The sequence below is a fragment of the Neofelis nebulosa genome, chromosome 5, assembly GCF_028018385.1.
Source record: "Neofelis nebulosa isolate mNeoNeb1 chromosome 5, mNeoNeb1.pri, whole genome shotgun sequence".
NCBI classification, from domain to species: domain Eukaryota; kingdom Metazoa; phylum Chordata; class Mammalia; order Carnivora; family Felidae; genus Neofelis; species Neofelis nebulosa.
The window spans coordinates 16,889,711-16,903,548 of NC_080786.1; the positions used below are offsets into that span (position 1 = coordinate 16,889,711).

At 43.9% G+C, this 13,838-nt stretch overlaps 1 protein-coding gene across 7 annotated transcripts in view; it reads right to left on the minus strand.

Moving 5' to 3' along the window:
* Positions 1-13,838, minus strand: part of RARB (retinoic acid receptor beta) — a 681,957-nt gene that overhangs the window by 87,349 nt on the left and 580,770 nt on the right. The window lies entirely within an intron of this gene.

Sequence of the window (13,838 nt, forward strand, 5' to 3'; positions counted from 1 at the left end):
TCTGAATAATGAGGACATTCTCATCTTGTAGACACCGAGAATCCTGCCACGGACTTCATCCCTGTCTTGCTCCACCAAGAACACCAGAACCATATGCGACCCTCGTCTAACCTCATCTGACTCCAAAGGTCATTCTCCTCTTTTCCCTTAAGTCAATTAGTCTAACCATTTTGTTTTTAGTGCTATGGTTGTTGTTTTTTTAATTAAGATATAATTCACATGCCATAGAGCTCACACTTTTAAAAGTGTGAAATTCAGTGGTTTTTAATATATTCATGAAGTTGTAAGACTATCTCCCTCAAAAGAAACTCATTAGCAGTCACCTCCCATTCCCCACTATCGCCAGCCTCTGGCAACTATTAATATACTTCTCATGTCTGTAAATTTGCCTATTCTGAACATTGGATATAGGTGAATTCATACAGTATGTAGCCTCAGGTGCCTGGCTTCTCTCACTCAGCATGACGTCTTCCAGGGTCATCTATATTGTACCATGTATCAGTACCTCATTCCATCTTATGGTTGAATATTCCACTGCATGGTTATACTACCCTCCATTGGTCTCTTCATTAACAAATGGACATTTTGATTGTTTCTCCTTTTTGGCTGTTATGAATAACGCTGCTATGAACATTCCTGTCAAGTTTTTGTGTGGACACATGTTTTCCTTTCTCCTGGGTACACATATGAGTAGAACTGATGGGCTATATATAGTAAGCTCTATGCTTAATTTCTTGAGGAAGTGCCAAACTCTTTTCCCAAGTAGAGTCACCATTTTGCCATCATTTTATACTCCCACCAGCAGCGTGGAAGGGTTCAAATTTCTGTTTATCTGTGCCAACATCTGTTATCGTCCTTCTGATGTGGGTGTGAAGTGATAGGCCATCGTGGTTGTGATTTGTATTTTCCCCACGACTAAAGATGCTGAGCGTCATTTCACGTGCTTACTGACCATCTCTGTATCTTTTTTGGTAAAATATCTTTTCAAATCCATTGTCCACTTTTTAATTGGGTCATCTTATTGTAGAGTTGTGATCTTTTTTTTTTTTTTTCCAGTTTATTTATTTAGAGAGAGCAAACGTGAGTGGGGAGGGGCAGAGAGAGGGAGAGAGAGGGAGAGAGAGAGAGGATCCCAAGGAAGCTCAGTGCTGTCAATGCAGAGCCCAATGGGGAGCTGGATCTCAGCAAGTGTGAGATCATGACCTGAGCGGAAACCGAGTCGGATGCTTAGGACGCTTCACCGACTGAGCCACCCAGGTGCCTCAGTCGTAATCTTTATTATTTTTTTTTTAATTTTTTTTTAACATTTATTTATTTTTGAGACAGAGAGAGACAGAGCATGAACGGGGGAGGGTCAGAGAGAGGGAGACACAGAATCTGAAACAGGCTCCAGGCTCTGAGCTGTCAGCACAGAGCCCGACGCGGGGCTCGAACTCAAGGACATCGAGATCATGACCTGAGCCGAAGTCGGCTGCTTAACCGACTGAGCCACCCAGGCGCCCCAGTCGTAATCTTTTTTAACACTTCCCTGCATTCTTCAGAGATGGCACTGAGAGAGAAATCTCCATAAAAAGGGGTGGAGTTTGTTTATATTTATCTACTTACAGAAAAGCCTCTTCCATTAGTTTTGATAGGTTTAAAGTCATGTTCTTTATCCTAATTTAGCTCTAATACACCACCCCACCAAACCTATGTCTTTATGTCTACGCTTCAGAAGCTGAATTAATTGTGCAACTGCCAATGGGTATTAGGAAAGGATGTGCCATTTTTACAGCTTTCTTTCCTGCTGTCAGTATATATTAAACATTTTTTAAAAAGTAATAAAAGGACAAGGAAATTAAGATAGGCTTTCTGTAAATCTGAAACTGTTTCTTTGCACGTGAACGATCTCACAGAGAAATTACTCTGATGGTTGTTAAAAAAACAGAAAAAAAAGCATGTTGCCTATGCTATCAGTCAAACCTTCGTGTTAACTTTTCTAAAGCAGTCTCAATTTGATCACCTACTCAAGTTCCCATTTGCCTTTAAAATGAATCCACATGAAAAGACACCTTATTTTGATTTTTTCAAATTATGGGAAAAAAGGACAGTCAGCTAATTACTGAACTAGTTGCTACCCAGGCTCATAAATCAACTTTGCTTATCCTACATACCTGAGTGGAATTTACTGACACTTCTGATAATTTAACATTTAAAAATAACAATACTCATCTTTTTTTAAAAGCCCTTTATTAGTTGATGGCTGAAATAGCTTTCCCAAACACAACAAGCTGTAAAAAGGATCCCTGGGCTATTACTGTGCATGCAGTTCAGGGCACCAAAGGGAAAAAGCTCTTTAGGTGAGTCGATGGGATTACAGGTATTACATAACCATCCTTGGAGAACTCAGAGTAAATCAGGGATAATATCCCATCTCTGGCGCTCCTTACACATTCAAAGCTGCAAGTGAAAAAGGACCCAAATGAAACGAAAAGGCGGAGGCAGAAAGGTCAACACACTTTCAGAAGATATTTTAATGTGTTGAAAGGGAGGAGGATTCTTTTAATGAGAGGATGTTATGCTTCTCATCGGTGATAACACAATTTCTTTATGCACAGGATGGCGTGGCCCTCTCCAACATTCCTTCTGCGTTTCCATCTTTTTTTCCTTTTGACTGAGGTAAAACATTACACGTGTAGTTAAGTATATACCAGTTAAGGATTGGAGTGCCCAGCACTCCACAAGCCTCCCTGGTATGCCTTTCAAGACCCAAGGGTAACCACTGTACTCACCTCTATCACGGACATTAGTTTTGCTCATTTTTAACCTTTTTAAAAAGAATTTTTTTAACGTTTGTGTATTTTCAGAGGGCGGGGGGAGGTGCAGAAATACGGGCACCGAGGATCCGAAGCTGGCTCTGAGCTGACAGCACAGAACCCCATGTGGGGCTTGAACTCACGAACCCGTGAGGTCATTACCTGAGCCGAGGCTTAACCGACTGAACCACCAAGGCGCCCCCATTTTTAATATTTATACAAACAAAATTGTAAAGAATGTTCTCTTTTACTCTGAGTCTTTTTAAGTCAACATTATGTTTATGAGATCCATCTACGCTGTCCACATTTACCAGTAGTTAGTTCCTTTTTTTATTAACAGCTAGGCGTATCCATTATTTGAATATGTCGCAATTTATTTCCACATTCTACTGCTGATGGATATATGGCCTGTTTCCAGCTTTGGGCTATTACGGGTAAGCTGCTGTGAACATTCTTGTATATATCTTTCGGTGGGTCTGTGCGCTCATTTCTTTTGAAGATGTTCCCAGGACTAGCATCACTGAGTCACCCAGATATGTTTCGCTTTAGGAGACACTGCCAAACTCTGGCTCGATTTATACTTTCACCAGCCACATCTGAGAGTTCCACTTGCTTCACATCTCGCCACCACTTGGTGTTGTCAGTCCTTTTCATGTCAGACCTTCTGGCGGAGTAAAGCACCACATTTCGATTTCCTGGATGTACCTCTACCATTCGGGAACACAGAGCCGTGAAAAAGGCACTATTTGCAAAAACAAAATGGGTCTGCATTCTGTAGACCTGAATCCCGTCATCATCCTGGGGAATGTGGGGAAAGCCATCTCCAAGAGTTTGCTCAGCCCCAGGAGGCAGGAGGAAGTCCTGATGTCTCTCTTCCAGAAACAACTCACTGGGCCACATCCACTGCGGGGGGGGGGGGGGGGGGGGGTGGCGGCGGGGAGTACATTCTGGGCCTGCATATTTTCAGATTTCTGAGAGCTCAAAGTCCAAGGGCGCCTCAGCCAAGTTTCCATTCGGTTTAAAACTGCTCAAGCGCTTTGTTCTGTCACTTGCAGGACACAAACTGGGATTCCTTCACTCATTACATTTTGCACTGGAGTCTCTTCCTGTCCTCATTAAATCCCCTGAGTCGACAGAGTTTACTAGAAGCAACTTTTATCTTTTCCTTTGGAAGAGCTGTATCATATGACTGGCTCCTAAGTGGGTCCATTTTGAAAGGCCAGTGGAAATCCTTAGTGCTATTTTAAAACAGATTTAAACAACGTTGCTGAACCAAAACACTGTTTCATAAGCCTGACCAAGTAATGTCATAAAACACCCCAACCCCCAAAACAAGCAAAGAAAAATGGAGAACTTGTATTCTCCAGCATCAAAACAGAACATTTCTGTCCTAAAAGTATTTTGCAAATCAAACAGAAATTTTTAAAGGCCACGTACGTACTTTTATGTTGGTGAAATGAAGTCCTGGAACAGTCAAGTGTGAATTCGGGACACAAACATTCTTTCTCATGACGAAATAGGGTGTTGACTCTCCTTGGTCCCAGTACTAAAAAGATGCCTGTCTCCATTAATCTAGTTCATCGGATAATTGCTCAACTCTTTGTTTTCCAGCTTTAAAGGGAGACGGATGAGAGAAATAACCTAACGGTGAGAGTTAATATTTTTCGATGGCAGAGGGAGAAGAAACCGGTTTAAGTGCTCAATCCCACTCGAGGAAGAGCAAATTCAGACTGTACTCTATGTACGGATTTATTGAGCAATTTAGGTAGCCACCCTCCAGAGAATTGCTGTCACTGGGAGAAGGTACTTAAAGGGCCATGTTCATCGCCCCGGAACACAGGGACTGCGGGGAAATTTCGGGTTGCTATTTTCAACGGCGACATTTGTTTCCAAACAAAAGGCTCTCTGCCAGCTATTTTAGAAGCACTTGCATATTTATTCAGTCAACTCTGTGCTGGGGATTGTCTTTGGGCACTGAGGTTTTATCAATGTCTATTTAAAGCAGAATGAAACACAGCTCAAGATGGAAACATAGAATATTTCCAGCCTAGAATGTGAGATGCTTCCTTTTCTTACCGCGCTGGTATCTGGTTTCTCCCTCGCTCCCTCTCTGCAATTGCCACCTGTCTCACAATCTTTGGCATGTCCTCGTTTAATTCCTGCTGTTTGGTTTTTAGTGGCACATAAAATAATAGTGCGCTTTAACAAATTATAGATTTGTTGAAATATGGTGTGTGTGTACAGCTTTGAGAGACAGCAAATCTTCCCTGTTAGGACGTAGTGACAAGCTCCATCTGGCTACGTCCACCACGGAACTAGACAAGGGTAAGGCTGCCTTTTATGCAAGGGATAATATGCTAGAATTTGTATGGTGCAAGTTAAGGAAGGACACAAAAGGGAAAATGTAAAAATGGGCTCATTATGTCAGTGGGGCTGAATTCAAATCTGTAATTCTTAGAAAGATCAGATGAAAGTTCCTGACTCAGAATCTCTACTCTTCAATTTCTCTTTACCTCCAGTTCATTCCAGAAGTATCTACTAAGTATAAGGCACTGGGCTTTTGGTTGCAGACTCAGATAGGAAAGACACTCTGTGCCTGCCCTCAAGATGCTTATAGCCAGTGCAGAGAACACCTGTGTATGTTCTCTCTCTCAATCTCTCTCTCTCTCTCTCTCTCTCTCTCTCTCTCTCTCTCTCTCTCTCACACACACACACACACACACACACACCCTTACCTACTTCCTGGACTCAAAAACGAGTCTGACTTTTGAAGTCACCCAACAGAGGGGTCACTAACATGTCATACTGTAGAGAGGTAAGACTGACCCACACCTGCTTCCTGTTGTTAGAGAAACATGCACGCATATTTGGGAGTACAGTGGCTTGAAAGATGAGCAACAGCGAAAGCCGGGGACAGCCATCACAGGCAGAGAGGGCAGCAGGCACACCCTGAGGCTCCATCACACGACAGGCATGCTGAGTAGTCAGTGGTGACGACTGTGGGGCGGGGGGAGTTTGGAGAAGCATAACAGGAGGTCAGTGTCCCGGGCAGGCTGGGGCAGGCTGAGCCAGCTGTGCAGGGCCCTGCCCACACTGATACACTTGGAATGGATTCTGTAAGTGATGAAAGGCCACGAATCCCAGGGTCACCTCTGGCTGAAGTGACACTTTGGTTTGTGGGTGTCAGGCTTGAGCCCCAAGGACAAACATCAAATTTAGGAGTACCTTTTGTCTTGAGTAAACAGACCACTGGGCCAGAAGGAACATTAGCTGTTCTGCATAGTCACTAAAGACAGTACTGATGATCCAATCTTTGGAGGCCAGAATGGGTCATTATCATAGCAGGACGAAGAGGGACAAGAGCTAACACTTGGCTAAGAAATGCCTTTAGTTCCTACTATATATTAATTCATTTATTCCTTACAATACCCATGTGAGGTAGGTACAATTATCATCTCGGTGCTACAGACAAGGAACCGGAGGCACAGAGATGCTAAATAACCTGCCCAAGATCACAGAGCTACGTGAGTAGTGGGCTGGGATCAGAATCCAGGCTGTCCATCAAGTCTGTGCTTTAAGCCACAACAATACCTTGCTGCTCTTCAGAAGGGGGAGTCAACAGTGCAGGCTGAGGTCTCCCCTGTTCCTCGTATTCCACCTCCAAAGTTCACCTGACCCTTGAAATCCCTCCAGGACAGATCCACCCGCTCATTGGGCCTTTGTTTTATCAGGACAGGACTAAACCCTGAGGATCCAAGAAAAGCAAGACCCAGCGGCCCATCCTTGAGTTGTGCACAGCTCAGGATGGGGGAAGGGCAGAGGGGACCTCAGCAAGACAAAGGCAGGTCAATGGTCTACTCACCAACAACTGTAGCAATACAGGGGGCTCTGGAAGGGGCTGAGGCTCCCCCAGAATCTGTTCTATTCCTGTCAAGATGCAAGAACACCTGACCAACTAACAGATAAAACCAGAGTTTCTCTAACTTCTGCCCTTCCTGTCTTACCTTTATGATATCTCACATTAGAGGCCACCATACTCTTTCTAAATTGATTTTTTTTTTGCCTAAATAAAATTTAGAGAATTTTATATTACGACTATAAAGACGACAGCAGTATCGTTTGACATAAATCGCAGTTAAAGGTAAAAATAAACAGGGTTTTCAGGTTCACTGCCTAAAGTTTTGGTGGAACACAGCCATGCTCGTTCATGAAGCTTTCATGCAGCAATGGGAGAGTCAAAGAGTTGCAACAATCACTGAATCATCTGCAGAGCTTAAGATATGTAGTGTCTGGTCATTCAGAAAGTTTGCATTCCTCTGAAATAAACAGCACTTCGTCCTAACTAGGTTAGGATGGCTGGTTGCCTGTCTTGTCTCCATTAAAAAGGGGGAGTAGCAAACGTTCAAGAGGTACTAATTAAGGATGGACCGGCATCAAACTGAGATTTTCCCATTAGTAATAAATAGATGGGGTGACTACTGAAAAGGGAATGACTTTATCACTGTACGATTTGGTATTACCGCGTACTAAGTTTAGTACTCCCCCAAATTAGGTTTCGGACGCTGCCTGCGGCATTTACTCTAGGGAAAATACTGTATTAAACCAGTACATGCGTTAAATTAAATCATACGTAAATGCCCGAAAATGTGATTTGGGAGCACAAGGGGGTGAAGGTACTGAAACAGTGTAGCGTTAAATGCGCCCAAGAACTGCATTGTTAGAGAAGCAAGGCGTGGTTGAAAAGATACTAGGAGCTGGGTTTAGGACCCACGGGTTGAAGCCGCCAGTGAGACTGCCGGCAGGTTTCTTTGTGTCTCTGAACGTCAGGACACTGAGGACCCGAGCATTAGTCCCTTCTGGCCTGCCACAGGAGATGACTCAAAGTCCTGGGAGACTTTGCTGTTGGTAAAGGGCTTTGTGACCATCAACTGTCATATTATCACCCATGTTCTCTGCAGTCCTCCTGCCATATGGCTAACAGCTAAAGCAGTGCTGAGGAACAGGCCAGCGGGTAAGATTTGGCTGCATGAAGCGAGATGGACTCAGGAAGGGTGGGCCACAGGGTCCCAAATAAACGTCGGGGAGAGATGGCAGGTGCCACAGGGGCAAACAAAGAAGGAAGCAGGGAGTGAAAGAGACTTTGCTTCTCTGGTGATCTGGGGCGAACCGGACACTGCCCGGGAGACCCCGATGGCCTCACCTTGAGCTGATGGACGCAAGGAGGGGCCCAGGCGCCCTTTCTAACACCCCAGTTCGGTTTTCCCCATGGAGTTGGGTTCCACGATACCAGGATCCCATCCCGTTCTCTGATTACACACGTCCCAGCATCTCCGGGCAAATGAGCCATCTGCCTCCCAGTTTACAGTAGCTGAGGAAGGCGGGTATTTATTTTAGAAACTATGCTTACAAGCTTGATTTTTAATGCTGTGACATAATATTTGGGGCTGTATATCTACACTATGGCGTCATAAACAATTCAAAACGAGTAGAGCCTGTGCCCTTCACTTTTCTCCTGAAGGAGGAGCAGGGCTGTGTAGTTATTATAGTAAAAAGCAGTAAAAAGTTATTACAGTGGCAGCAGCAACCAGGGCCCAGAGCAGAGCCTGGGTGCCGCCAGCAGAAGAACCCCGAGAGAACAGCTATCATTATTCAGGGTCTGCCGTGGGCCAAGCAGGGTGCTAAATGCACCACCCTCATAAGGTCCAATGCATGAAACAATCCAGCAAGGTTGCCCCACGTTGTCGTCAGCCAGCAGTCAGTCAGTTGCATGTAGGACAAAATTATACCTCTTGCCAAAGATGAGGCAGCTCGAGGGTGGGGTCACATTTGAACCCAGCTCAGGCTACCTTCAAAGCCCTCTGTTCCTTTGCTCTGCTCTGTCCTATGGTGTCATGGAAAGTTCTCCTTTTTCTAAGGTGAGAATGTGCTGAGCGCCCCTTTACCAGGAGACAGGCTGCAGGGAGAAATGTGTTAGTAAAGCTGAAGGAATTTTAATACTTCCTTTGCAGCCAGAGTGTTAATGGGCTTGAAGTCCCACAGTGGCACTGACATCACTGGGCTGCCAGTGCCCAAACGGAATTTGTTTTTGTTTTTGTTTTTTTTTAAACTCCCAAACAGATGCAGGAAAACCTTAACATTTGGCAAGTGGAAAGGGACAGCACATTTTTACTTTCCAGCTTCCGTGACATTTTTAGATACAAAAATATAAATTTTCCAGCCTTTCATTTACTTTTGGGGAGCTCTTTGGGGATTTGTGTGTGGCGGGGTAAAAGGAAAGGTGGGGGTTAATGCCACCTCTCTGTTGAGAAGAACAAAAAGATCATGCCGAACCTTGGGAACGCAGTAACAGGCTAGGACGTAACATGGGAACAAATGAAGAAATAAACTAAAATTAGAAAGACGCTAAGTGCCCTGATGATGATTTTTATGTAATTTCCCAAGTACACAAGGCAACCTACAATACGAATTTCCTCGTTATAAAGCCAGTAAAATCCAGCCGTAGAACCAAAGAGCACATCGATATAATTTGTGCATCAACAAAAGTGATTTTAACTGAGGTTAAGTGCCTTTAATCCAAAAGGTTTGTTTTAATGTAAGTTTAACAGTAAAGGGGAAATGAAACACAGAACAACAAAAACCTCTCGTGGAAGTATCAAAGTGTCCGTGCAAAGCATATTCATTCTATCCAATCGACCCATGGGGACATTCATGTCCAAAGTATAAATCAGAATTTAGAGACTTCATAAAAAGCTGTTTTTAAGCTCAATATGCCCCAAATGAGAAGGTGTCAATGAGCACTTAGGGACTCCTAAATTCAGAGATTATTCAATCGCTTTATTCTACAAATATACTTAGGCAACTGTCAGAGGAAAAAAATGCTGTGAAATTAACACTAAACCACATTCTCAAACAAAATCAAAGGCATGTTTTGCCCACCACTCAAAAGCACGGCCCACATAAACATAAGTTCAAAGGCAATTTGAAGAGGTTCCTTTATAAATTAATGGCCAGTGATTTTCAGAAAGAAAAGAAACAGAATGGGGGTGACAGCCACAGTAACCTCCATGGTTTTTCTGTTACATACATGGGGCAAAGGCATCCGATCTCTAAGGCCAGAGACCCAGGGAAACCTGAGCAAACGTCAGAGGCATCCAAAGCCCACAACTTCCCCTTTATCATGGCACATGAGTCTTGCTTCTGATCTGCTTTTTATCTTTCATTTTCCTAATGGCCTCCTGACCCCAATGTCTAGCTAATCCTTGGATCCCCCTTTTTGTCAGTGAGCAACCTGACAGCCAAGGACTGGCCAGGTGAGCCCCAAATCCCACCACTTACCCATGTTAGCCTCTGCACCTTTTTGGACTTTTGCCATGCACAGTTACACAAGATGCCCACCATTTTCCATAGCAAATCCACGAGAAGATCTAATGTCCTCCAGGGAGAGAACTGACAAGAGGAAGCTCATTGTAGAAACACTGTTGTCTAAACAGGATTAAAAGCATCGGTTCTCACATCATGCCCAGGCTGTCAGTCAACACTAAAGGCTCTCTTACTCGGGTAGAAAACACAAGCCGAAAGAAGCTGAATAACTCGTTCTGGGCCCGCAGCAGAGAAATGAGTGCCTTAGAGTTCAACAGAGGCATGCCCAGAACTGTTTTGTGCCTGGCAACTTTTCAGGAAGTGAAGCTAGGGAGATGTCACATTTGGTTGTCTTTTAAAATAGCCACATTTAGGGGACACCTGGGTGGCTCAGTCAGTCGAACGTCTGATTTCAGCTCAGGTCATGATCTCACGGTTCATGGGTTCTGGCCCTGAGTCGGGCTCTGTGCTGACAGCTCAGAGAATGGAGCCTGCTTTGGATTCTGTGTCTCCAGTCTCTTTTTGTCCCTTCCCTGCTTGTGCTCTCTCAAAAATAAATAAATAAACTTAAAAAAATAAAAGAAATTAAAATAGCCACATTTCGGGACACCTGGATGGCTCAGTTGGTGGAGCATGTGACTCATGATCTCAGAGTCATGAGTTCAAGCCCCACATTTGGCATAGAGCTTAATTACAATCTAAATAAATAAATAGATAGATAAGCAAACCACACTTAATCACTTCATTAATCTAACTTCATTGACCAAACGATCATGCTAACTTCCAGGGCTACTAAGTGAGGAAGACATGATGCTTGCCTTGCCTTTTAGGAGGTTATAATCAAGCTAGGGAGCCCATGCTGTGCGAAGAATCACACTATAATAGGTTGGCAGTTCACGGAGGCATGTTCAAAGCTCTATAGAAATATGGGGCAGAATGAATTGTGTAGAATGTGGGGCAGGGCTCAGGGAGTCTTCTCAGAAGAAAAGACATTTCTGCCGGCTCCTAAAACTCCAGTCCAGGGCACGGCCTCTACAGAAACATGGAGCCGTGAGGCTCGCGGGTCCGCATGGCCCAGGGTGGCCGGCGGCTGGGGTGTCTATTGGTAGGAGAGGAACAACTGTCCCTGGGAGATGAGCTGAGCGTGAGCTCATGGAGCAGCCAGAGTGGCATATGGGACCACCGGGTGAGCCACCTAAGCGGAAGTAGGCAAAGTATGGCCTTTGGGCCAAACCCAGTTCTCTACTGTTCCTGTAAATAAAGTTTTATTGGGACACAACCAATCTTTGTTTATGTACTTTCTGGGGCTCCTACAGAGATCACATGGCCCACAAAGCCAAAAGTATTTTCTATTTGACCCTTGCAAGAGAGTTTGCTGACCCCTGGCTTAAGGATTTCAGCTATGCATTTGGATGCCTGTAGCTGGCCAAATGCATACGGCCAGGCTTTCTCTACTCCCACAGTCTCTCAGTGGCATCGTCTTAAATCTTCCCCTTCCCCATCATGGACAATTAGTGGTTTATCTGTATCATAAGCTTGTCGGGACATCTCTTTCACGATCCCACATTTTATGTCTTCATTTATTCTTTTTTATTTCTTATTTTAGGGCCACATACTTTCCTTTGTGGACATCATTTCAAGCCTCCCACCCCACCAGCAGAAGCTCATCACTCAACTTTGAGACATTTTGCTTCCTTTGCCTCCTCCCCAAGTTCTTCATAAATTTTTGTACCACTTCCAGAATGCTGCTGAAAATCGATTTTTTTCACTTGCTGCTACCGCTTTCGAATCTCATGCTTTGACAAATAGCTATTTCTCTGCAGAAAGGCTCCCTTAGTTTTACAAAGCCCTTGGCAAATATAAGGTATACCCACCAGCACTTACAGAACAGAAGAGCGAAGAAATAATCCTGCTTTCCTGATACCCAAAACCAAGGATTTCTTTTACTAGTAAATCCCCTTATACATTTAAAACCAAATTTGGGCTATAAAAATTAAATTTGCACACGACTTTCTAGGGGGTACATCTCTAACATACAACAAGGAGTGTGATTATTGTTTAATTAACCACTTGGAATAGAGTCGAGTCAAAAAGAGAAGTCAGAGGTTTAAAAGCTGCTTTTTATGGCATGTAGTATATATTACTATCGGGATCCAAATCCCAGCACTGGCCCTTACTAAATGCGTTACTCTAAATTAATTAACCTCTCTGCACCTAAGTTTCCACATTTGCCTAAAAAAAAGGGGAAGAATGGGATTGTAACTCATCTTTCTCATACGGCTATTGTTAGGCTTGAATGGGACAAAGTATTAAAAACGGTTAAGAGGTCCCTGGCGAACAGAAAACACCTTGCCTATGTTAGCTATTACTATAATAGGATTTTCAGGTTTCTTTCTTTCCTTCAACAGCACAAAGAATAAGAACATACCGGGAACAGCACCGTGGGACGGGATAGGCCTTGGTGGGGACATTGTAAATTTTTGCCTCAGGTCTTTCTGATTAGCTACATAGGGATTCTTTCCTCCCACACTCCTGCCCCATGTGGTTTGGGTGGGGTGGACCTCGAGGCCCGGCTCCTGAGATTGGCACATGACGGAGACCTAGCCAATTACAGCGGTCTATCCCTCCACCACCCCCAAGGTGAGACAGTTATACAAGGGCACGTGACCCAAGTTAAGCCAATGAGAACCAGTTCCTGGGCACTCATGAAATGATGGGGACCCGCACCTCTCTGTCAGGTTGGTGGCCATCTTGAGTAGCCATATGTAAAATCTTCCAGAAAACCAAACCAACATGGTAAAAAAAAAAAACAACAACAAAAAACAAAAACCATCTATGGGAGACAACGAGGAGCCACGCCCCCAAAACGACCTCGAGCCCTTGCATGCAGTCTTGTTACTCCGGACCGTCCAATTGCATGTGCCGATTTTTTAAGCTTATGCCAAGTTTGAGCTGAGTTTTCTGTCGCTTGCACCCGAAGAGTTCTGGCACATACTAATGAATCGTCATGACCTATGGCAAGAATTGAATGCAAATCTTATGCATCTTGGTACCACAGAGAAAGCACGGCCAGAAGAGGAAAGGCTTGAACTGTAGCCTTGGTTCTGTCTTGAGCCAGTTGGGGATTGCTGGGAAAACCGTTTCACCTTTCTGGGTCCCAGTGTGCTTGTATGTCAAATGAGAGAGGTGAGTGAAAATCAATCTCTAAGATCCCTTTTCAGTTCTAACATTCTAGGAGTCTCTATTATTCTTGGGTTCATTTCAGTTGCGAGTATCTTGGTATAACCGGTTACCGATTCTCATATTTTCCTGCTTCTTTCTGTTTCAGCTTAAAAAATGTTCTATTAGACCCTAAGTCTCTCTACTCCAAGCGTTTATTCCTTCCCCTTCAATTTCCTTCGAAGGAAAATATATTTATTTTTGTATACTTGGGCATAATGATCCCATTTTCTTCTCATTTATATATTTTTAAATCTAATTAAGGTGATAAGTTCCTTGAGGGTTGAAACTAGAGTTTTCCTGTGGGCGTAAACATTATTTTTTTTTTAATTGGCAACCGAGCTGCCAGTTTTTACAGAGCAGCAGGATATGGGTTTTAAGTAATGTAAGCAGGAAATGGGTCTCCAGCCCACACAAAATAAATGCAAAAGTACTGCTTTACCCTGCGTCCACATCTGGCTTACT